Source organism: Meriones unguiculatus, chromosome 20 (genome assembly GCF_030254825.1).
Source record: "Meriones unguiculatus strain TT.TT164.6M chromosome 20, Bangor_MerUng_6.1, whole genome shotgun sequence".
Classification (NCBI taxonomy): domain Eukaryota; kingdom Metazoa; phylum Chordata; class Mammalia; order Rodentia; family Muridae; genus Meriones; species Meriones unguiculatus.
Window position 1 is genome coordinate 26,964,667 of NC_083367.1, and position 23,516 is coordinate 26,988,182.

Below are 23,516 nucleotides of genomic sequence, written 5' to 3' on the forward strand. Positions count from 1 at the left end.
TTATTATATCTGTCGTAGAATATAAACTCATAAAATCTTTGAGCAGGTTGTTTCCCCTATTACTTTTCTCAGCATCAAGTTTATACCAGCTGTCATGTGTACAGATGATCAGGGTATGCACATGTGTGTGGTGATGCTCTGGAATAATTTTCCTTGTAATTTTAGAGTTTGTGTTGACTGTAAGATTGATTGGTTGACTGGAGAAACTGTTGGTGATCTAGTACATAAAAAAATTTCATTTTTCTGATTTTCCATAGTATTTTCAACAAAAGACTTTCCTCCTCTCTTCCCACCCTCAAGATTCAGCCCACCCAAAGAAAGAGTAATTAATGTTGATGGCTATGAATATGAAGGCATCTAACAGGGTCACAAAAAGAGTTTAAATTTGGAATTTAAAATATCCTATACCATTCCATTTTTGCCAAGGTAGGATCCTGACATGACCACAACCGTTCTTACCTCCCTCCCATGTGACCTCAGGCCAGCATCTAGGCTTAGCAGAATCCAGGGGTATTTGGGAAAAAAAAAAAAAAAAAAAAAAAAGAATCTCAGACCTAAGCAACAAGCAGTTCCAAAAGGAATGAAAACAAGGCTGGAAATGGACCCTCCTTGCAGATAGCTAGTGTTGTCAAGAGTGCCAAGTGATTGAGACATAGGTTCCTGACACTGAGGGTAGATGGCAAAATTCATATGGCCTGTTAAAACAAACAAACAAAAATTTCTGTGGTTCTGTAATCACAGGGTGGTCTGTCTTTGTTTTATTTTTATGTGCATGTGGTGCTTATATTCGTGTTAACATGCATGGGTATATGTGTGTATGTGGGTATGTATGCACACGTGTAGAGGACAGAGGCTGGTACTTAATGTCTTCTGTTGCTCTCCACATTATATCTATCAAAACAGAATTGCTCCCTTGAGCCCAAAACCCACTGATCCAGGTTTTGTAGCTGGCAAGCTCGCTCTCTCTGGATCCCTCATCCCATCCTCTAAGCACCTGGATTAAAGGTAGGCTCTCCACCTCACCTGTCATTTATCTATGTGGATGCTAAGGATCCTAACTCTGGTCCTGCTCACCCTTACATGGCGACGGCGTCACCTTCCAAACTGCTCCTCCATCCCCAACAGTGTGGTCTTTTTGCATGCTAGTAAAATTTAATCCTGCTAAGTTGAAATGAACTCTGGAAAAGGTGGAGCTCTCTAGCAGAATAGAAGGATGTTGTATGGTAAGATACAGCTGAGAGGAGAAAATGGACCTTTCATGTAGCTGCCAGCATGCTTCTATGTCCTGAGGAAAGGCTCTAGAGAAGGAGGAAGACAGTGGTCTTTCCAAGCCCTAGGCTTGCTCATCATCTTTGAGAATTAGGTAGATTTCGATGTTTGATGGCTTTGGACTGCCTCATGGTTACCTGCTTACCCTATGTCAGGCAGACTTAAACAAATGTCCAGTGGATCTGAGTATTTATTTGGAATTTTCCCCTGCATTACCCTTTTTTTTTTTTCTTATTGTGTTTTAAGCCAGCATGAAAGTGAAATAAATTATTTTTCCCATTTACTTTGCCTTTAAAAGTAAAAGGACATAATTGGCCCTGTCAAAATTGAAATGCTTTTGTACTGCAATCTTGCTGTATGCGGTGACAATTGTGTTCTCACTCGAGAAGCTAAGGATTGAAGTGGTAAGTGAGTCAGCAGATCTAGAATGGGAAGAAAATAGATACTCCTGTACATGAGCAACTGTGGAGTTGCCCACCCTATATTCCCGTTTTGGAGACTAAGTATTTACACTATTAAATACTTCTGAATAAGACTCTTTCTAATGGCCTGCATGTAATGCAATGTAGCTTAACATTTGAAGGTGAAGTAGCAACTCTCCTGTGTAAGAATTTCAGCAAAGAGTCACACTGCTTTACAGATTCTAAGATGGTAGCATTTCCCTATCCAGGCTGCTGGAGCAGGAGGCGAGTCAGGCTGACATTGGTGCTGTTGATACTCTATGGCCAGGAAAGCATGGCTAAGCCTCTACTATAATTTCTCAAGTGTAAATAGCACATTGACCCTCATCTCTTTCTCTGTGTGTGTGTGTTTGTGTTTAATCATGTAAGGTCTTATATTGTCCAGGTCTCAGATGTGCTGTGTAGCTGAGGATGACTTTCTGTCTCCGTCTCCCAAGGTGCTAGGATTATAGGCTAATCGACATGTTCCATGGCCTGTATATTTTAGGATTTGTCTGGAATTTCAAAGTTTATTCATCCTACTCTTACTTATATGTATGATTATGGTCTTGGACTTTATACTCAAGATTTATTTTTGTGATCAGTGGGAAGTGACTGAATAGAGTCCCTGAATGAATGCCGTGCTCTCCTTCCCGTTCTGGAGACTGGAAGGGACCTAGCTCCAGGGTTCCACTCTGCCAGGCTTTGTGTGCTCCACTTCTCCTCTTTTGTCCTAGGACTCCTAAGAACTTGCACTTGCTTGGGCTTCGTGCTGTGGTGGTTGGGTTTCTTCTCTCAGTGCTTGTCAGTCGAGGCAGTAGACTAGAGTAAGGAACAGATGAGTAAGGGCCACAGGCACTGTTTCCCAATGAAATTTGAGGTTGTAGCTGAGGAGAAAGAAGATGAAACAAGAATGTAATATCAGTTTTAATTGTGTAGTGCTTTCCGGTCTCATTTAATTAAATTCTCTACATATCTTATGAACAAACAGAGGAGTAAATATTTGGGATCTTTCAGAGGTAGATGAACTCTTCAAATATATTTTGAGCAGAACTGTAAATGCCCTGTTTAGTCAACTTGGATTTTCCACCTATTATCCTTTTTATGCCTTTGCAGGTTTGGTGGCAAATTAGATAATGGCATTTTAAAAGTTTCATTTCCAACTAATAAGTTGTTTGGAAAAGTGGTGTCTTTGTAGATGTAATTAAGGCTCTTTTGAGGTGGGATCATTATGGGTTATCCATTAGTACTCTAAGTGGTATTACCCAGGTCCTTGTGTGAAGCACAGGGACTCTTGACTCCCATGGAGGAGGAGACTGAGGCTGGTAGCAAGATGGAGGACAGGTGGACATAAAGAAATGCCAGCGCCACCAGATACCATGAGAGACAAAGAAGCTCTTGGGAGAATGGAGGGAGCCAGGCTCTGCTCACATTTTAATCTCATCCCAGGGATCTTGTTTTGGATTTCATATCTCCAAACTGAGATGCCAGTTTCCATTGCCTTCAGCTGCCATGTTTGCGATCACTTATTTCAGTACCCTGTGCAGCTAGGGCAGGAAGAAAAGTGAAATTGAAGCGGAGAGGAATTTGGTCAGGATGGCTGTGGCACCAACCTTTGATGGAAGACTCCTCTTTTAATTACTTGTGTTATGTATTCTGAAGGAAAGGGGAGCCTAGTTCGGTGTCATTCTGACTATCAGATTAACTTTCCGAAGACAGCTCTCTAACTGGGTCATGAGTGATTGCCAGAAGTCCCAATTTGACGGTAAATTTGAGATTCTGTTTAGCCTCTTATAATTATATCCACAGTTTCTGGCACATAGTAGGTTCTCAGTAAATATTTTCTGAATGAGCACATTTCAAAGTATGAGTACTTTCCTAATTGGGGCTCCAATCTGCCATTCCAGCTATTTTTCCCTCACATTTTTTCCTCCATATTCTTGCCAGGAGGGAATCAAGTTGGTAAGATATAAATAATGAATAACAACTACAGTTTCTCTTTTGAATAATAACTGTCCAGATGACAGATGGCACCAGAATAGACTGATTGGGTAATAAATATTAATTGAAACAGTTTTTGTTGCATCCCTTACAAAATAGAGGCAAACTAGGACAAATCAAATGTGTATTAAAGATTTAGTAGAAAAATGTACTTTAGTAGTATTTTTAGGGTCAGTACAGATAAAACTCAAATGCATCCGACACCTGCAGTGTTCTATGTGATTGTGCTATTCACGCTGTCAGTTAGGCTCCGAACCACAGGCTTTCCAAAACATACTAGAAAATATTGAAATCAAAATTGTTTTAGTGGAGGAAAGCTGAGCCATCTGGTGAGTTCTTAGCAGTTCTTACCACCCGACAAGAAGATGCTGATCTTTGGGTGAGGGCCATTATCTTGTCTAGGACAGTTAGTGGAGAAGTACATTTCCTTAACTTTCTCGTGCAAAGCTGAAACACTTGAAGATGTTTTCACAGGGGCTTAATGAATACCTAATTTTACATCCAACTTCAAAGTTTTCAGTCAAGGAAAATTAAAAACTCTAAAGCTCAAGCCACATTCAAGACAAATAAAACCTCAGTCCCTGGGTGTCAGCTTTTTTGCGCCTGTGTTTTGGTGACGCCCAGAGTGGTATGGTAGGGAATGCAGACAAATTGAGAGCCATGATTTTGTTCTACTAGTCAGTCTACATCAGGGTGCCCAACCCCCCCCCCCCTTTTTTTGTGACAGGGTCTCATGTATACTAGCAGGGCTGGAACTCAGATTTGATACATAACAGAAAATGACCTTGAACTCTTGATTTTTCTGCCTCTGTCTCTTGATCCCTGGGCTAGCAGATGTGATGCTGAGGATCAGACCCTGGGCTTCTTGCATGGCAAGCAAGCACTGTACTAACTGACCCAGGTCCACAAGCTGGCCGGCCTCCTGGATGGCCTTCACAGCTTATTTTTGTTAGAAACCACAATATTTTGGATCCTCAGTATGTAATCAGGAGACTGGCACAGAGTGATGGGTAACTGTGATTGTGTGAATTTCTTCAGTGGTGTCGGCATTTTGTCAGACATCTGTTAAGTAATCTTCCGCTGACCAACTGCAGGAGACGTAACGAGCAGCCATACAGCTTTTCTTGCGCCAGTAGTAGTTATCACTTGTGGATTTAAAAAAGGAGATCAATGGAGAACGCAGCTCTATGATCAATAATGCATTTGGGTTCAAATAAATATGCGGCGATGTAAGGTGAATTTTATTTCATGTTTTGTGTAAACACTGCTCGAAGGCTTGAGGAAGCCCTTGGTATTTGGGTCCCCAGGGCTCAGTGGGGCTTGGTTTGAAAGAAACCAGGTAGAAGTTTGTTCCTCCTTGAGAGGGCTGGTAGCCCTGTCACATAGGCATCCTTCATCTTGCAACATCAACTGGTGCTATACCTTGGCAGGAATGGAAGGCGTAACTCTTTTGTTTATGATACTCATCCATCTTATATTTCTGAACTGATTTGAATAATTTTTGAGATACGTATCTGTAGCCCAGGCTATCCTATAACTCGATAGTGCAACTCCTTGTAGTCCTCCTGCCTCTGCCTCTCAAGTGCTGGAATTACATGAGGGAGCTGCTGTGCCAGGTATATGTCACTTTTTAGTTGTTGCTGCCTTGCACATTCTTTCCACTTCATACATTAAACTTATAGATTCACTACCAGTATTGTGTTCCATATAGAAATTCAAATGCCAGCTGCTGATGGGATGCAAATCAATGGATTAATGATGATATATAAAGAGGTGGGTTTGAGAATAGTGCCAAACCACAGGACTGGAGGGGTGTGTCCACGGAAAGGTGGAGAGCCTTTCAAAGCACTCTTATTGATGACAAAATTCTGAGAAAGAATTGACTCATTATTAATGTATCTATGGTTGAATATTCTGTGAGCATCAACATTCCATTTTTGAAGAGCCTTGTGATTTTCCAGCAGCACACTCAAATCTGACCAAGAGATGGAGTCTTTTAGATCTAAGCAGAGTGTTTTAGAAATGGAATTGTTAAGGTGGTCTGCTTAGCAAAAACCAAGCACTCACCACATTAGTTAACAAGGTGCCCATCACCATAAACACGTGTGATCTTCATGGAGATTAAATGAGTCAGGGAAGGCAACTTAGTCTTTAAACTTGATCTTCCATACAGGACTCTGACAAGCCCTTAATTTAAATCTGACTTTGTGGTTTATTTTAATCTAGGTTTAGTGATGCAAAAATTCAGTGTTACTGAATATTAATTGCTATGCTATTTCTCTTCCCTTTAAAAATGCTGTTTGCACTCCCAGAGTTTTAAAGAGTGTGGTCTCAATAATTTACAGAGTAGGGTATTTGCATTCAGCTTCCAGGTTAAGGACAGAAAGGGAATGCTTTCTGAGCACACGTTGGGGACATGCTGAAGGTCTAATGGCTTAGAAACCAGCCACAGTGTCATGGGACACAGGACACGTGGCCATCTTGGGGTCCATATTTGAATTTGGACGGTTCGGTGCCTTATTGAAAATGTTTATGAGCATCCAATGGCTAAGCCCCTGAATGGCTATTCGTGGATCACCTCATGATGTGGGTCTGAGTGGGGTCGGCCCTATTGCCCCTCTACAGTTTATGGGGTCACTAATCTTTATGACATGAAGACAGTAGCATTCTCACATTCACTGCTAATGGACGGCGATGACTCTGACCATAGGAGCCCTGAGCACATGTGTAAGCAGAGCTCTCAGTCTGCTTTCTTTTTGGCAACCGTTTCTGGAACATAGGAGCAATGAGTCAGAGTCTAACAGTAGACATGTTCAATAGAGTACCTGGGCAGTGATGCCTGCCATGGAGAAGAAGGGACAGTACTGCAAATTTGAGACCAGCTTGGTCTGGCACAGTGAGGTTAGGCTGGCCAAGGCTATGGGAGGGACATTGTCTTAACATACTCCTCTCTTCTAACCTCGCCATATAATGGTCCCTGGCTACTTATTGGTCAGTTTTTACATATGGCTCAGTTGTTCCTTCAGTTAGAAGAGTGATGGTGCGAGAGTGCTGTTTGCTAAACTTGGGTGGAAGGTGATTTGGAATTATTTGATGGGCAGTACAGTAGGCAGTACAGGTAGGTTCCAAGGAATAGATGAAGAAAATCAAGCCTTCGGTTCTTTGTTTACATCAATTTAAATGTTATTTTATGATTTAGAGGGGGCAGCTTGTTACAATGTCCATTCATCAGAATAATAGTACTAGATTCCCCCCTAACGCAGTGGTTCTCAAGCTTCCTAATGCTGTGACCCTTTAATACAGTTCCTTGGGTTGTGGTGACCCCAACCATAAAGCTATTTTTATTGCTACTTTACAACTGTAACTTTGCTACTGGTATGAATTATAATATAAATGTCTTACATACAGTAGAGCTGGTATGTTACCACTGAGAAAGGGTCTTTTGACCTTCAAATGGGTCTCTATCCACAGGTTGAGAACTGCCACTATAGGGCCTATGCCCTAGCCATCTAGGCAGTTTTGGCTCAGTTAACACCCGAGGAATGAGTTTTGTCCTGTGGCGTGGGCTTTAATTTCAACCAAAGAGTGGTTGGTTACTTGTATTAACATCCATGCCACAACTGTACCTCTGGGCATTATTGTTCAATGCCAGCTACTGTAGCTCAAAGGATTCACATCTGGGCAACACTGTTTACTTTTCTCCCATAGTAGTATGTAGAACCTTCCAGCACGATGAAAGCGAAACAATGCTGCAGCCTCCGGGTTGGTAACAGCTTGATTTCTCCATTCTCCGTGACTCCACTAAAGTGGTACCTTCAGCAATAGGCTTTTACCGTCAAGTTCCAGAGAATAAAGGAGAGCAGCAGCAATAGCCGACCGTGTCAATGTTTATTTTTACAAGGAGCAATGACAGTGGCTTGTTACCAAGCCTGATGACCCGAGTTTGGTCCCTGGAACCCACATGGGTAGGAGGAGAAAACTAACTTTTTCAAGTTGTCCTCTAACTTCCACACACACACCGTAGCACTAGTTCCTGCCCTATAGCCCTACACACAAAATGAATAAATGCAAAACAAAATTCCATGAGTAATGAAAATGAAACTTGTGAATTACAGATAGAATCAGCTACACTTAACACATATAATGAGTTGAAGTTACAAGCATCAGGGATTTGTAATTAATTTAAGAAATTTGTTTGTCAAGGAACCTCAGTCATTTTATGGAAAAATAGTTCAGTGCATTTATTGTAATTTCCTAGAACCACAGATTACTGATGCTTAAGCAGATAACCATGGTCACATTCTCTTATGCTTGATTTGTAAAGAAGGAAGTAGGCCAGGGAAGTTAAGTGACATTTCCAAAATTAAGCAGTTAATGATAGAGCCAGGCAAACAGCCCAGGGCCTCTTTCTTTACCTTGTAGACTCGTGTTATAAATCTTTGTGTGAATCTCCTGTCTGGCTAGCATCATATAGTAGTTTGCTTCAATTCTAATAGATTGTAATAATGAGAATTTCAGCAAATAGTTTTCATGTGGATAAAATATTGAAAATTTTAGACAGGTTATAAACCCCTGCTATGAAATATGCTTCCTTAATGATAGAGAGATTAAACGCCAGCACAACTGGGAAAAAGCTCAAAACAGTGGCAACTATCATCGCTGCAGAGTGAAGGGTGTGGGTGTGAGGACAGAAGAGAAGGAGGGGGAAAGAAGGGACTGAGGAGAGGGGGAGAGGGGGAGGAGAATGGGAGAGAGTGGTTAATTTCGTGTTTCTATTAATTATGAAAATGAAACATTAACCATTTTTTGAAGCATTTTCTCATTTTCTTAAATAGAATAGAGTTTTAAATCCTATATACCCCCCCTTTCTACATTTGGATGAATTTTATTTATCTTACTTTTTTTTTCTTGGTGGGGGGTTGTTTCAAGACAGGGTTTCTACGTGTTTCTACAGCCTTGGCTGTCCTGGACTCACTTTGTAGACCAGGCTGGCCTCGAACTCACAGAGATCTACCTGCCTTTGCCTCCTGAATTCTGGGATGTTTTAAATAGGATTTAGAATAACTTGCAGTATCACATGGTCAAGGCTGGTGCTGTCCATTATGTGCAGAAGGTGACCCACAGTGGCATTCTAGGATTTTGGATTATGACCTTTTCTCACTAAAAATGGTTAGCTGAAGCTTACCAATTTAAAAAGAAGCAAAAGTTGAAACTAAGCATACAAAAACATGAAAATAATGCAGTTTGATCATAGTTAAGAGCTGAGTGTTGAAAGGATATGGAGATTATGAGCTTAAAGACTATAGATTCATTGTTTACAAATTAACAATAATGAAAGTATATAAAATATACGCTTTAGAAGGTATGTGAGAAGTGATTTCAGGATAAATGGTGAGATTTTCTTTATTCCATTTTCCCCATGTAATAAAGAGAAAAGCATTGCAACCTGATTTGGAAACAAAATACTATAAGATGTGGAGCTGGAGAGATTGCTCAGTGGTTAAGAACACTGTAGTTCAGATCCCAACAGCCTAGGGACAAGACAAGCATCACACATCCACTGTATTTCCAGCTCTGAGGAACCTTGTGCCCTCATTTGGCCTCAATGTGTATACATGTGTGTGTGTGTATATGTACATGCACTGATACATGTGCACACACACACTATACATATGCACACATAAATCTATTTTTTAAGATTTTTATTTTATGTGTGAGTGCTCTATCTGCATGTATGCCAGTATAGATGATTGTGAGCCACCATGTGGGTTGCTGGGAATTGAACTCAGGACTTCTGGAAGAGCAGACAGTGCTCTTACCAGCTGAGCCATCTCTCCAGCCCAACACATAAATCTTTTTTAAAAGCCCCACGAATATTATTAAACACCTTCACTTAGGATATTAATTTCGTACCTCATTTAAGATTTTTTAAAGAGGGGCTGGGGATATGTCTTAGCAGTTAAGAGCAAGGACTGCTTTTCCAGATGACCCACACACAGCTCCCAGTACCCAAGTCAGATGGTTCACAACCACCTGTTAAGTCTAGCCTAGGGAATGTGATGCTTCCTCCTCACGTCTGCAAGGAAGTGCACAGAAATGACAACCTTAAAAAGAAAAAAAGAGATTTTCCTCTCTCTCTCTCTCTCTCCCCTCCTTCTTTCTCCCCCCTTCTCTTTTTTTCTCTCTCTCTTCTTCTCTCTCTTCTTTTCTTCTCTTCTACTCTCCCCTCCTTTTTTTTCTTTTCTTTTATGAGCTGAGTTTGGTGTCATGTGCCCGAAGTCCCAGTACTTGGCAGGCTACAGCAAGAATGAGTGTTGCTTGAGTTCATGCATTCAAGACTTCATCTAAGAAGTTGTAAAATAGTAAAGACTTCTTTTGAGAGGATATAACTATTTTGACCAGAGGTAACCTGGAGATGGTTTTGAGTTGGGAGGGGAAAAAAAAACACATTAGATTTAACAAGGAAAATAGGAATGACATATTTGCATAAAATTTCCATGTAGTATGAAAATAATGTAACAAAGGAAAACCATTTCCATTTTAATGTACTCATGAATGTTAATTTTGAAGCATAGTAATATGAGCTTTCTACAATTTATGGAAAAGCATAGTTTTTAAAGAAGAGTGTTCTGATATTTTCCAAGGTTTATAAACATTATGAAGAATGACTCACCTGTGTGTTTGAAAGGAATCGGCCAGGGAGAGAAGAGATCCAACCTGCAGCCTCTATGTAGTCAGCCAGTCACGTCACTGATGCTGCCTTCTTGCCTCTCAGAGTCCGAGGACCACCCTTGTTCTGTAAAATAAAATGATGTGACCGGAGTGGTCTGAAGGTCCCTCTTATCTCTGCAAGTCTACCGTTATTAATAATTTGAGAAATCGGGGATCAATTTGGGCCAGAACCCTGAAGGATGTTAAGAGGAGGCAGATTTCAAACGAAGTGTAAAGCTTGATTGATATCTTAGAAATAGCACATTCCACTTGGAGAGAGCACAAACAATGCAGGTCTAAAGGGCGCATCTCACTAGTTACTGTCCCGTTGTTTCATTATTATGAAAAGCACAATTGTTTATTATTGGAGACTGAACCGGGCATTGGCCCAGCAGGATTTGAACAGCCCTTGAAAGGAACTAGGGTGCTACGTTTTGTAGCTCACTTTAGGAAGCAGCACAGATCAAGCAAGGACTAAGGGAAAGCTAACAGCAGGGCACTAGCCAAGGTTCAGGTTGCATACCTCGCGCATTAATTGATGTGAGGAGGAACTGAGAGACCGGGCTCTTTGGAAACTGGATGAGGAGAAAGAGAGAAGGAAGGTCAGTCATTGTTTGAGAAGGGAGAGATTGACTTGGATCTCTTCACGAGCGTGAGTGCACACATGCGAACCACGTGCAGTCATGCGCACCGCGTGCGTGTGCAGGTCAGCAGACAACTTTTGGAACTTGGTTCTTTCCTTCCTCTGCGTATATGGTTCATGTGATCAAGTCTGAGCCATCTCACCAGCCCCCGAGTTAGACATCATTGTGATCCGAGTTTAAAAATGCTGTTTGTCTGTTAATGAGACTTGCAGAGAACCCAGTTAACAGATATGCTCAGGGAAGCCATACATTTTCTGATTTTTTTTTTCAAATCTAAGATTATCATCAGATATGAAAAGTTTGCCAGTCTGTTATGTCTTTTGACATCCAAGCATTTGCAGAATATATATTTATTTTGTATTATTTCCCTTTACTTCTATGTAATATGAGAAAGGTATTGTCTTCAGTACTCACACAAGTACACGTAGACAAATTGTTTTGAGTTTTCCTTTCAAATGGTAAAAGTGAAGAGGGCTGAGTGTTTTGCTATGGGTAAGTGAGTATGGTAAGGCTGAGTGAGGGTCTGTTCCTCAGCAGTTCCAAGCTTCCACTCAGTGCCAGGCAACTCGAAACAGCACAGCTCTATCAACATTATGATGCTAAAAGGTTGGCTTTACATCTCGAGGGTTTTAAAAACCTGACCATATCAACCTGGGAAATGTGTGGGAACCAGCAATTACCGGCTACTAGGACCTAGAGAGTTTAAGACCCGTCTGTTGGAGAAGGGGTGACTGTGATGGATAGGTTGCTATGGTGATAAGAGAGAGGAGTTTTCTTGTTCCTAGCTTATTAACGGGTGGTAGGGTTGGGAAACGATTTGGCAACACTAGAGGAGTTTTTGACTACACTATGGCTGAATATTCAGAATCAAACCTGTACCCACTGCCAGCAGGTCCCGACAGTGCTTGCTGGTGTGGCTTCACTGCAGCCTCGGTTCTAGGCAGGCACCACACACGCTTGCTCTGTGTATGTCGTCAGGCTGTGCAACACCAACCAACACTGCCTGACCACTCCAGCCTGGATCTGAGACAGTTCATTATGGAGCACAGAGTCCATACTGCATGCACAAAGTTTTCAGCACTTACAGAAACATCCACTTTGATTAGAGGGGGAAAATACTTTTATGTTTTCCTGCTGTCATTTTTCAGCATGTAACTATCAAAATTAATATAACTTTTGCCTGTGTTCTATTAAATGTTTACTTTAAAAACCAATAGCCAGGCAATGTGCCATACACCTTTAATCCCAGCACTTGGAAGGCAGAGACAGGTGGATCTCTGCAAGTTCAAGGTCAGTCTGGTTTACATAGTGAGTTCCAGGACAGCCATACCTACACAGTGAGACTCTGTCTCACAAAACAAAGCAAAACAAAACAAAATGAAACAGTAGACATGACAGCAATGAACATGCCAAACAGATCAGGAAAAGCCCACAAGTCCTCAACCCTACACAAAGGACAATAAGCAATGGAGGAAAGTGGAGTCTGGGAGAGGGCAGTGTTTCCAGGGAAAAAGCTCACCAATGGGTGCCCCAAAGGACCTAAAATCATTCATATATGTAACATTATACATACTTAACAGATTATACTTAGAAAGATACATATATGTATACATACACAAAACACACACATATGCACATGCAATAACAATTAGTGAAGAAAGAGTCTTCAAATTGTGGGGTGGTCAGGGGAATCTGAGAGGGTTTGGAGGTTAGAAAGAGAAGAGACGATTGTAATTAAGTTTTAATTTCAAAAAAATTTTAAAAATGAAAATGAATGCTTGTTGTTAATTAATTTGAGATTCACAAAATTATTAAATGAGTTTTAACCTGGGATTAGGATATAATTTTCAACAACTTTCGGAAATAGTCCTAAGCATACTTGTGTTTTCTACTATGTGTGTGAAGTGACTATCTTAATAATGACTATAAAATCAAACTCTCATGCCCGGCATTCCTCAGAATCAAACCTTCAGCCAACATTTAATTTAATTCTTTCTCTAACAGTGAACAAGCACTTTATCTCACTGGTGTGTAAATTCTATTACTTTAATAAATGCCAAGGATTGTTTCAAAATAAACTTAATTTATTATTACCTGTTGATTTTCATACCTATGTAGGTACCTATATATAGCGTAGCATAAAATATCTCAGGTATAAAGGGGCCGCCACAAGAAAGAGTTTAGAAGCTTTGTCTAGTTTGACAACCTACTGAAAGAAGAGAGGAGACCTGGCAGGGAGCTCAGTGGGATGAGCTCTCTGAAAGGGGACATGCTCATTTTATGACTTTACACATTTCTTTAGCTAAATTTGGTTGATTTTTTTTAAAGGTGAGGCAGGCAGTATAAAAGATTTTTCAGATAACTGAGCCACCCATAAATACATCTCTTGTGCAGTCGATTTTATCCAGAACGCAGAGAAGCCATACTTTAGCTCTTAACTATAAAATCTTGCTGCCTTCAAATAAAGGAAAACAGGCTCAAAATGTATTCCACCTTTGAGGGTCGATGTGAAAAGGTTTTATGGATTTGGGAAGAGTTGCGGAGATCTTGTAAGTTGATCGTCACTAATATAGAATGCTCCCAGAGTGAAGGTTTGGGGGGACATGTGTTTCAGATTTTGGATATTTGATTTAGATGTGTTCAACCTGTTATTTGGCCATTTTTGTAAATTATTTCTAATGTTCTTAAGGTGCCACTTCAACTTTAAGTCAGAGGATTTGCTTTCCATCTGTAAGCTCACATGATATTTTAAAACCTTTCTATACTAGAACAACTGTCATGTTCTTAGCACCTGCCTGAAGAAAATAGAAATGTCAAAATAATGAGACATCCATAAAGCCATGATGAAGCTAGGTTGATATCAAACCCAGAAAAAAAAAAAAAAAACTTTAAACCTGATGTCCAGATTAAAGCTCACTATGACCCCAAGCAAAATTCTTAGGAGATGGTTTTGACTCAGTTTTGAGGTAAATTTCCATTCAAATTGTCCTTTAGTTCAGTCTGGGAAAAGTTGAGAGCAAAAATCTGAGGAGAAAATTGAAAAAAATTACCAAAGAAATAAGTTGATATAAAGAAAGAGGAAACAAAACAAAAACAAAAAAATATAGTTTCATTTGCAGGGTGTGGCAGGTACCCAAAATTATTGACTACTTTTAGGCTAACTTTGATAATAATTGTCCACTGTAGAAAACTGAGACATTAAGAAGTACAATTGCTCACAAAACCATCACCTTTAAAACTAGATTCGTGAACATCTTGATGCAAATTTTAGTTATTTTTTTTTTTCTGTTTGCTTTGTAAGGCACTTGTTCAGTGTCAAGTATAAAGGTTCAAGCAACAAACCCTCAGAGGAGAATAAGAAGGTACCTGCTTTCACCACTGCATGTGGCTCGTTTCTTTTCTCTGGCCTTGAAGCAATCAGGTTGTTTTTGTTTTTCTTTAATTTTCAACTCATGAGCCTTTATTATATTTTCTATTTACATTTTTAAAATTTATTTTTATTTTTTGTTTACATAACTTTGATCAATGTTCATGACCATGCCCACGCCTGGGCTGCAACTAGATCTTGGAACATAGAAATCAGCATCTGAATACACAGCACACCAGAGCAACCCCCAACAGTTGAGCAGACAGCATTTATACCTCATGTTGTTGTTTATGTAGTAGCAACCTTACTCAGTACAAAGATCACTCCAAAGTGGATGAAAGCGAAAGGAGGAAGTGGCTTTTGCAACAAGGCTTGGCTTGGGAAATACGTCTCTTTGTCTTTGGAATGGGGGCAATGACTATAAATACAAACCAATTAGCCTGATGCCCGATAATTTCCAGAAGTACAGGCAGTAGCCAGGGGACCTTAAATGGTATCCCTAATTTGTACACTGACTTGTATTATCAAGAATGTTTGTGGTAATAGAGGGAGAACATAATTGAGGACTGTTGTCAGCCTTTCTTCACTCTGATTTTACCATGTATGTATGTATGTAGGTATGTATCATGCTGTTGATTGTTAATATTTAATATTGATTTAACTTAAACTGTTGTTATTCCTAAACCAGCTGTATATATAAATCACCATGCAGAGACTAGGATTTATTTAATTAATGTAGAGTACAATGTTGGGCAAGAGTTACTCCATCCTAAACCTCCAAGCCTGGACAGTTGCCTCCCATTCAGATTTCCCACATTATACTTGCTTTTAGTCAAATCTTAGGTCCAGTTCATCTCTCCTTGTAGTACGAAGTCCTCTCCTGCCAATCCCTGACTCCTCCCACTCACTTCCTTCTCCTCCCTTCCAGACTAGGATGTCCCACCCTATTCTCTCCATTGCTCAGTAATGGCTGGTTGTTGAATTGACAATTACAGTGAACAAATGGTGGCATGTTTACACAAACTTGAGACAGGTAACGCTTAGAATAAATGTCACACTGTAATGTCCAGATTGAAACCAGATAGTGGAGTAGAGAAATCAGCATTTGAATGAACAAGTGTAAATTGTACACATTCCACAAGAACCTTATACCAACTATTTCATTTATCTATCTATCATCTACCTGGGGACAGGGCCTCTAGGTAATACAAACTGGCCTCCCACAACTACCTAGCCCAGTCTCAAACTCACTGTGTTGCTTTTCCTTTAGCCTCCCAAATGCTGAGATTGCAGCCAGTTTTACTCTTTCTGGTAAGTGATGAAGCAGGTACCACTGGGGCTGCCTCCTCTGGCTTTCCCATTGCCCCACTGCTTCATCACGGCCTTCTTCTTTCCTCTTCAGTTCTTTTGTGCAGGCATGTGTTTGAATGCCCAGTACCCTTCCAGGTCTTGGCTAAAAGCCCAGCAGACACTACTAGACTCTTACTCTGCCAGGAGCCTGCTGGGAGCCCCTGAGGTTCTTGTCAGTTTCTTTTGCCCTTCATGTACCTATTCCCATTGCTTGGCAGATCTTGATCTGAGAATAACCAGTACCTCACAAGACAACTGGCCTTTTGATGAACGTTTCCTGAAGGATCTCGTTATTCAGGAGGAAGGGAGCCCTTTCATAAAGTATTTCCCTGTTGGGTATCTGCAAATCAAAAGTATTATTTTTTTTCATTTCTTTAATCTGGTTAATACCTACCTAAATATTATCTTAATGTATTGTTAAAAAGCTAAGCATTTTGTACAGAAAGCGTTTGTTAAAGATTAAGTCATGGGAGGCCGTGCGCATCTGTAATCTTAGCACTTGGGAAGGTAAGGCTGGAGGCTGGACTGTGCTGCGTGATGAAGACCAGGCCAATCAGGCATACAGCAAAGCCACATCCCAGGAAACGCCTGACTTATGGGACAAACACTGACTATAATACAATTCTGTCAGCTTGTGAAAAATGCAAAGACACACCGCTGCTGCAATTCATCACCAGTTTTTGAAAACATTGAGTGACTTTGCCTGTCTACAGAATTGGGTGTTCCTTTTTATTTTAAGAAAGGGCAGAGTTACCAAATTTTCAAGTGGGAAGAGGGTACCTTTTTATTTTTTTAATGGAGAAAATGAGGAACAAATAGATTTATGGCTGGTGAGCTGGCTTGGAGGATAGGTACTTGCTGCTAATGCTGACAACCAGAGTTCTCTTCCTAAAACCCATGAGGTTGAAAAGAATGACTGGACACAGCAAGTTGTCCTCTGACTTCCATACATGGAATGGCATCCGTGTCCTCTCACACAAAATAAATTACAAAAAAATAAAATTTAAAGTAACTTGTATATGCCTTTATATTGGGAAGTTTAGATACTGTTTAGTTTCCCAATTCTATGCAAAAGTTTGGATTTATTTCTCGTTAATAAAGGAATTTTTGTTCAATGACTATTTGATGTCCAGTATACCTTCATTCTGGACTTAAAAAGAGGAAGATTAAACACTGGTGAAGAGCAGGAGATGAGCTTCTGAGAGGTACAGGGGCAAGAAATTGTGTTCCCTGTCAGCAAGACTTAGGATCTCATTTTGAGGATGAGGTCCACACTCATGAAATTGAGTGTGGTAGTGTTGTTTAGAACTGCATTATTTGCTTTCCGTTTCTGTATTCTCCAATGAGCTGGTGTGGGGGTGTATATAGTCAGGATGGCGAGTGCGGCAGCTATCTGAGGCATGCGCAGAGCCATCTCTCCATCCTTTTCTCCCCTGTGCACCTGGACCATCCTTGAGCTTGACTTGGAGTTCGCAATCCGCGAGCCAGTGAATAAGCGAGACTTCTGTTTGGACAGAATTAAGTTTCTGTAATTTCCTCACAACCTGACAGAAATAGCCAGGGAGTGTTGTATGTGCACTGTTTTCTGTGCCCAGTAGCAGAACGGCTTTTGTCTACGCGATCTCATCTGAACTCCAGCTCATCTCTGAAAGAGGGGTGCAGATGGTTGGTTCCAGTTCACAGAGAGAGTGCACCACTTGGTCAAGGCCACATAGATAACAGATAGCTAGGAAGTGGCCCAGGCTTTTCTGTCACCAAGACTGATCTAAGTCTCACAGGTGCCGCCTTTCCTGCTAAGGAGAGTGGGTCAGAATGTTGGCATCCGGCATGTATGTTGCTGTGTGGTGTTATGCAAGGGTTCCTCTGAATTTATGAGCTGATGTAAGGTTTGGCTCTGACAAGTGTAGCTTTTCATTGTGTAGAAGGTGACATTCAAGGACAGGCTTTCTGACCCTTGGTTAACATTGTTTCGGTGCCTTTGGTGTTGGCTGGGAAGCAAAGAAGATAGACTGGGTTCCAAAGCCAGATGAGGGAACAACGATGTACAGAAGTAGAAAATTATGAACTTCCTTTCCAAAAGCATGCTGACCGCCCTGTCGGGAGTTCTGCGTGTCATACAATCATTTCATGATGCTGGGCCTTTGCTGAACGTGTCTGCATAGCTAACCTCGCCCCTCCTTCCTCCGTTCAAATTTGTTTGTGCATCATCTTGCCTGCTCGGGAGGCCTTCTGCTCTGTCCCAATTCCACCCCATTCTTTTACCCACATCTTTTATTTTTTAGGGCACTTCGCTCCACCTGGCAAATCCCTTTGCTTTCTGTCTCCTCGCCATTCCATTCCCCCAGACCGGATGCTTTGATTCTTGGTTTTGCCAAGCATTTTGGATAGAGTTGTTCCTTGGCAAATGGATGGATAATCACTTTGAATAGATGGAGGAATGTGAGGAAACTCAGGAATAGGGTTTTTATATAATTTGCCTGTGACCTCACAAAAAATGTTATAATCAGGGTTTAGATTCTTTTTTAATAGTTTGTGTCATTACGTTCTGCCTCTACCATTTTCCCCTTCACAAATGTCCCTCTGAGAAAAGTCTGTTTTCCATACTTGTTGTAAGATCTGTATCTGTGGATTTGGGGAATAAGGGGAAAAAAATCCAAAGTAACCAGTCCAACATGTTTCTTTTACAAATGAGAATCTCATCATGATCCATTGAGTATAGATAACTTAAATCAAAGTTGTTCCATCATTTTTGATGGAGGAAGGGTCAGAATTGAGTCTTGAACCATCCTCTGTGCTGCATTTGGTTTGCTCTTGTCACAGCAAGAACTTGGCTCATTGGGGATGGGGATGGAAGAGAAGAGCTGTACTTTAGTGTCACAGTATGAATCTACTGGAACATAGGCTGCCCTTCAACTACCCAGAGGGCTTGGTGGGAGCACAGAATAAATGGGACCGGTAGGGACTGGGGCAAGCTCGGATGTATATTTCTTGGGTAAAGAGACACTGGCCCACTCATACCTGCTATTGCTCCAAGAATCGTGTTACAAGAGAAAAAGATGATATGCCAATAAAAAAAAGACCTGATGTTTACTTTAGACAAATAAAACCCTCACCCTGCCATATCTCCCTTGCAGGATCCTAGGTCTGTGGTTTTCCTGTGCCTTCCAGGCTCCTTTCTTTTTCAAATGCAGAGAGGACTAAATAGATGGGACTTGGTTGCAGAGTAAGGCAGTATCTCTGGTTAATTGTTCTTTGGACTAGCCCAAGCATCAGTGGGCTGGGTTGTCAAAGTTCACAAAGGGAAAATAATGATCAATAAAGGAGTATTTATTGCCTATCTTTATGACCCTGGTGATAAGGGTGAAGAGCAATGTGTTTTCTCTGCTCTGATGCCGTCTCTTCTAATGGAGGGTACTTGGTCGTGCCATTTTCTCCCTGGGAGTCAGAAGAACATCAGAGAGGTTTTGCCTGGATACAAGATGCCTGCGTGTTCCTGGGAGCATTACCCAAGTTTTCTGCTCTGCCAGCTACACGATGGAATATGACCCAGGATTGGACTCTGAGGCAAAGGCAAGAAAAGAAGGCTGCAGAGGATTTGATGAAAGATTTTAACTTGGTTTGCTACCTTCATCTCTTAAAAAAAAAAAAAAAAAAAAAAAAAGCTTGTCAGAAATGAGTAGCCAAATTGTATTTACATATCTTGGATGCACTGGTAATGAAAGCGTGTTTGCTGTGCTTTCTCTCAAGCTAGTTATAAAGTTGTGCATACGGGTAGGGTAGTGATCTCTAAGGTCATTTTGGCTCTAATCTCCATCATAACTTGAGTTGCTGTTTCTGAAGACTGGTGTCAGAGCTTTGTTCTACAGAGGTGAACAGTGTGTGTCTTGTGGTCTGCCTGTCCTAGTCCAGGGCATTTATTTCTCCAAATTTCACTTTCTCATCTTTAAAACACAGGTCAAAATGGGACCCACATCTTAGCATCGTTGTAGCCATTGTTCTTGGCAAACCAGATCCAGTGCTCCTTTCCTGATAACAGAGCTACTGGGTGGTGGAAATAATAAAAATGGAATTAATTAACATTTACATTTCAGATGCAGAATGACGGAAGGTTCCCTCTTTCCCAGAACATTTTCGGCCATTAAATTTCTTATTAATAGCAGAGACGTGTTGAAATTAAAAGCTGACAGACTTAAATTGTTGCCTATGTATTCGGTTTAGCCTACTGTGCCTCTGTATGTTATTTATTTACTTGTCTTTTGAGGTAGGGTCTGACTATATAGCACATGTTGGATTCAAACTCAACATCTGAAGTAGTATTGGTGACAGGAGTCATTCCTGGCTCCTTAATCGTACAATTGCAATTCCCTAAGTCACAGAGCCTCATGAAACTTATAATCTTATGCTAATGAATGGTTTAACCATGTATGCCAAGAAGCCTCATACAGTCTTGGAAAGTAGGCAAGCATACGGATGTTTGATGTCACCTAAAAGAGGCTATCTGATAGCAACTTTGCTGTCTGAGGAAGTGTTACTACATGGGAAGACACTCTGCTAGCTTTCATGGGCTAATGGGAAGGACGCCTGCCCAGGAAGAGCACAAACATCTCTTCAGATCCATGCTGGACGTTATTTAAGGCAAGAGGCTGAATGGACAAATTGCATCCACTTCAGAAGAAGAGTGTGGGAGCACACTGGGTTTTTGTTCCAAAGGGCTCATAAGTAGGCACAGTGCCCGGATGGGCCTCTCGCACTGGGCCCCCGTCACTGCTGAAAGAGCAGCCTGTCCTTGTCTGCTCATTTTCATCTTCTGCAACATCTCTATTCATGTGCGTCAGTCCCCACACAAAAGGGCACAGCTTGCTGTTCCTGTCTTTGCCTCTGTGACCTGCAGTAAAACCATTAAAAAATATATTTTAAGGTTTTCGGTGGAAAAGTAAATTTATGCATGGTGATTTGGCCTCCAGCAAGAAGCATTCAGAAGCTCTTATGCCTCAGGGAGCAACAGCTTGCAGGGAACTTGGGAGGGGCAGGGTTTCCAGGGCATTCGTGCATTGCCCTGTGTGTGTGTGTGTGTGTGTGTGTGTGTGTGTGTGTGTGTGTGTTAGCAACACCAGGCAACTACGGCAGTATCACCTGGGAAACACAGGACATAGACAACAGCTTAGTGGGCTTGAAACCTGCTCCAGACAGCTACTGCTTTCTGAGGGGGACTGCAGGAACACTCTTCACCGTGGTGAGCCGGTGGGCTGAGGAGTTTGGGATGGGCTGAGAGTAGAGGGTGTGACAGTTGCTGCACACATTCTCCCTGTTATTCTCGAAGGAACGTTTCAAGTAGAATTGAATACCACCTTGTCAGCTGGGAGCTCGGGTAGTCACAGCGGAGAACCTTCTTAGAAGAGAATGTTGTGTCCCCAAGGTCCTCATTTTCTAGCTGAGGGGACCCTGGCATGTAGGGTGGCGAAGGCCTGCCTGAGGCCAGACAGCACCTGGGAAGCCAGCCTAAAATCCAGACTTCTGACTCTGATTGTCTACTTGCTTTGGCAATGGCCTTTTAAAACTGTTTTATTTAAAGATGATATAATATAGATATTAACAAAATTGGGAGATAGGTTGGGGGGGGGGAACCAGCAAAGTTGAAGACTAAGCAATGTCCTGCATAAGTATATAATCTCACCGAAGAACCATTATTATTTAATTTTATATTCATCACCTTGAATTTGTTTTTGTTGTCTAGCACCCTTAAATATTAAATAAGTTTAACTTTATCATAAGTAAGGGTATTTTGTTTTTTTGTTTTTTGTTCTAGTATGGGAGATTGAACCCATGGCCTCCTCCATGCTAAGCTCTAGCCCTGACCTACAATCCCAGCTTCCCAAACTTCCTTCACCCTGCTTCTGTGTTTCTCTGTGTAGCCCTGCCATCTTAGAGCTCATACTATAGACCAGGCTGGCTTTGAAATCGGAGATTTGCCTGCCTCTGCTTCCTGAGCACTGGAATTAAATGGTGTGTCTCTACCATCTTGCTCCCACTTTTTAACTTAAAAATGGCCTAGGTTATCCTTAAAATTTATTCTCTAGTGCAAGCTGAACTCAAACATGCAATTCTTCTGCCTTAGCCTTCTGACAAACAGGCTTCATAGGCCTTTGCCACCCTGCTTGGTTCATAGACAGTCTTTATAGTGTTAAGATGGATTCACCATCTTTCCTTGCTTTCCCTCCTGTTTGTATTTATTTAGTGTACTTAGCAAGTGAGCTGGTGTTTAACTTGATGATGATGTTTTATTTCCATTCCACACATGCAGCCTCTTCCACACCACACAAATTCTTTTATCCTGTATAAATTTGTTTTCTGTATCGAAGCTTTTTTTTTTCCCCAGTCCTATAGTTTTAACTCTCATGTATATGCTAATGATGCTAAAATTATCCTCTTTCCTGAGCTCCTGTGCTCCCTTTGCTAATGCCTGGAGCAAATGTTGTTGGTTGTTTGGATTTGGGAGGTACCCGAGGATGTTAATTTGCAGACCAAGATTGAATGTGGGGTGTAGTCTGAGAGTCTGGCGATCTTGTGCCTGGTGCAGCTGAACTGGAGAGATGAAGGGAGCTTCGCTCTCTTGTAGGTTCATTAATTCAGCTGACAGGATCCACAATGGATGGATTAACTGAAGAAAAGGCCTAAAGATCTACTTAGGTACACAGGGCACTATAGGAAAGTGAGTACCAACAGCCTAATGAGATTTAAAAGCTCCAAGGCACCTAGCATTGGTGGTACATGTCTGTAATCTCAGAACTGAGAAGCCTGAGGCAGGAAGCTTGAGTTGGGGACCACTCAGTTACATGGCAAGAATGTACCTCAACACAAAAACAGAACAAGAAATACTTAAAAAAAAAAAACAACAAAACAACACAAGAGATATTAAAACACAAAATGACAAAAGCCAGCCTCATATGCACTGTTCTTAGGTTAGAGGGAGGAGAGGTCATTCATAGACATTTTACAGAACAGAGGGTGAGAAGGATTAGGCAGGCAGGCAAATGGTTCTAATGAGAACAAGACAGTAGCTTGGGAAAAAAAAATCACTTTTATTAGTTACTTTTCTTGTTGTTGTGATCAAACAGCTGGCAAGAAGCAATTTCCTGGAGAAGGGGTTTATTTTGGCTCACAGTTTCAGAGCCTACAGTCCATCATGGTAGGGAAAGCTTGGTGGCAAAGAGTATGAAGTAGCTGGTCAGCAAACATTTGCAGTTGGGTAGCTGAGGGAGAGAGAATAGGAAATGGGGCCAAGCTACAAAGCACCAGTGTCCACCCCTAGTGTCCTATTTAGGGCCCCCACCTCAAGGTCTGCCCCCAGCTGGGGGACCAAGTGTTCCAACGCAAGTGTCATTTCTCATTCAAACTACAAACCCTGTGCTCTGGATATAGCATCAGTTTTAGTACTGCCTGCAAGTTGCCAATCTTTGGAATCTTCTCGAGGAACTGACTTTTAAGTGAACAGTAGAACTTTAGAAAAAGTTTCCTTTGGGGCTTGAGAGATGGCTCAGTGGTAAAGAGCATTGGTTGTTCTTTCAAAGGACCAGAGTTCAAATCCCAGCACCGACATGGCAGCTTACAACTTTCTGTAACTTCAGTTCCAGGGGATCTGTCACCCTCACAAACACATATAAGCAGATAGAAAACCAATGAACATAAAATAAAAATAAAGTTCTCTTGTGCTTCAGGAAGGAAGGAGAGGAAAGG

The 23,516-nt window shown here is 41.3% G+C and overlaps 1 protein-coding gene across 4 annotated transcripts in view; it reads left to right on the forward strand.

Moving 5' to 3' along the window:
* Arhgap18 (Rho GTPase activating protein 18) overlaps window positions 1-23,516 on the forward strand; it is a 209,479-nt gene that overhangs the window by 89,885 nt on the left and 96,078 nt on the right. The window contains exon 1 of one of the 4 annotated variants that reach the window (XM_060373721.1): window positions 20,947-21,015. The exons of the other annotated variants lie outside the window; for them this stretch is intronic. The gene's annotated coding sequence lies outside the window, so the exon portion shown is untranslated. Of the gene's footprint in view, window positions 1-20,946; window positions 21,016-23,516 lie in introns of those variants that run through there. 4 annotated transcript variants of the gene reach the window in all.